The sequence below is a fragment of the Protobothrops mucrosquamatus genome, unplaced genomic scaffold (genome assembly GCF_001527695.2).
Source record: "Protobothrops mucrosquamatus isolate PMUCROS unplaced genomic scaffold, P.Mucros_1.0 scaffold868, whole genome shotgun sequence".
Classification (NCBI taxonomy): Eukaryota; Metazoa; Chordata; class Lepidosauria; order Squamata; family Viperidae; genus Protobothrops; species Protobothrops mucrosquamatus.
In genome coordinates this window covers 422,032-424,615 of record NW_015387123.1, presented here as the reverse complement: position 1 = coordinate 424,615, position 2,584 = coordinate 422,032, and positions in this window count along the sequence as shown.

Genomic DNA, 2,584 nt, shown 5'->3' with positions numbered 1-2,584 from the left:
CCTCCCGCCTGGACTACTGTAATGCTCTCTACATGGGGCTCCCCTTGAGGAGCACCCGGAGGCTCCAGCTAGTCCAAAATGCGGCCGCGCGGGCGGTGTTGGGAGGGACTCGATGCTCCCATATAACACCGCTGCTGCGCGAGCTGCATTGGCTGCCTGTGGCCTTCCGGGTGCGCTTCAAGGTGTTGACTATCATCTTCAAAGCGCTCCATGGCATCGGACCCAGATACCTTCGAGACCGCCTCCTGCCGCAGATTACCTCCCATCGACCTGTACGCTCCCACAGAGTGGGTCTCCTCAGGGTGCCGTCGGCCAGACAGTGCCGGCTGGTGACCCCAAGGGGGAAGGCCTTCTCTGTGAGAGCTCCCACCCTCTGGAATGAACTGCCCCCAGAGATCAGGGTGATCCTTGATCTCCCTTCCTTCCGCCGCTCCCTTAAGACTTGGTTATTCCAGCTTGCAGGACTGGCCTAGGGCAATTTTTAGAGGGGGTTTTAATTATATTTTAATTAGACCATATTTAAATATTTCCTTTTAATTAATTTTAAGCCTGTAATTGTCATTGTGTATTTTTAATTGATTGTCAGCCGCCCTGAGTCCGCAAGGAGAAGGGCGGGATATAAATTTAATAAATAATAATAATAATAATAATAATAATAATAATAATAATAATAATAATAATAATAATAATAATAATAATAATAATAATAATAATAATAATAATAATAATAATAATAATAATAATAATAATAATAATAATATTTTCTCCAAACTCTCATACTGTGCAAAGTGCTAGCTGGAGTTACTCTGGTTCTTTAGTGTTCTGAAAGTTGTCCTCAGAAAGTGAAGTGATGTTGTTTCCTGACAGCCAAGGAACCCCTCTATGTACTGGAATGAGACATCCAGTGGAATTTGGGAAACAGTTATATGTTGCAAATATGAAAGCAATTTTTTTGAAAAGCTATTGAGAGACTGAAGAAGCAAAAGTTGTTTTAGATTCTATTAGAGATCAAAAATAATTTTGTCACTCATGTTGGTGGGAGTTTATTGGGAATTTCACTGTAGTATATCTACACAATGCAAGCAATGAAACAAAATCATAACATTATCCATTCTTTGGAAGAAAGGAACTGCAACATTGGGAATATGATGGATTACATCTCTTTGTATCTTTATAAGACTTGTTTATCTACTTATTTAAACAATTTACATGCTCACCAAACCTCGAAATTTGACAAAATGATTGAGGGAATCTCTCTCTCTCTCTCTCCATGTGTATTTTAAATCTGTTAAAATCTAGTACAGTTCCAGCAGAATGGTACTCTTTAGGGAGGAATGTATTCATTAGCATTAATGGAATTGGCTACGTCACCACAAATGTTTATGACTAAATGCAACCTTTGCCTATTTTAGTGGTCCTGACTGGTTAAAAAATAGAAAACTTTGTGAGCCTGGCGACCTGTTACCCAAATGGTATTTGCTGATGTACTAATCTTTATTATCTATAGGATCTTCACTGTCTTTCTGCTTCCACTACACTCTATTTATCTGTGTATCTAATTAATCAGCCTTTCTATCAAATAATGAATACAGGGTATATAGTGTTTATAACCATTGTCTCATTGCTAAACTTGAAACTGCTTCTGTTTCCCATTTTCTAATTAGGTAACAAAAACCACATTCCTCCAATTCCGTATGCAGTAATAGAGCAGCTTTACAAAATGTCACATTTGGGAGAGGCAATTAAGCTGTTTCTAGGAGCAGGGAAGATTCTTTAGTAATTACAACAAGGGCATTCTAACAAGGGCATTTCCAAAGATACCCAAAGAGAAAATATATGTTAAGGGTTTATCCTGTAAAATATGGGCTATATTAATCATATTCATATGCCCTATTGAATTTGGTCACTTTGAAACTGCCTCACAAGTTATGGATATGCACTCAGCAGACATGCCCTATGCTAATACATAAACAAAATTATTTATTTTATTACAATTACAAAGAACAAAACCCTGTTCAACAGATTGTTACATTTGTTGTTGCAATTCTCCATTCTTTCTCATGTTACTTCAAGCCTTCTTATTTCTTTTTATCCCTGCATTCTGAAATGACACAGTAAGAATTTATTTTCTAATGAAATATGTTTTTTATAAGCAATTGCACAAATGGATAAAAGGAAGGTATCTTCACATGAATTTGTAATAAAGTTTAAATTAGACATTATGTTAAAATTACTTTGTATTTGCCTGTGATTTTCATATTTATAAAAGGAATACAAAAACAAACAGTAGCTGTGATGGGTGTAATGGAGAAAGAGAATTCTATCAAACATCCCAGGGAGAACAGGCTAACCCTTTTGCCATTCATCCTCTTAGCTGCTATATTAATTAGACGACAATTGTTACTGATATTATAGTACACTTGTTTATTCTTTGCTAACTTTTAGTATCTTTCTTTGGCCCATAACACAAGACCAAGGGGAACCCCCAAATTAAAATAAATATAACTGCTGCAATATAATATGAAAGAACTTTAAAATTGCCTAAAGCTCTAAGCAGTCCTAAAGGTCAGAACTCAACTGAGTA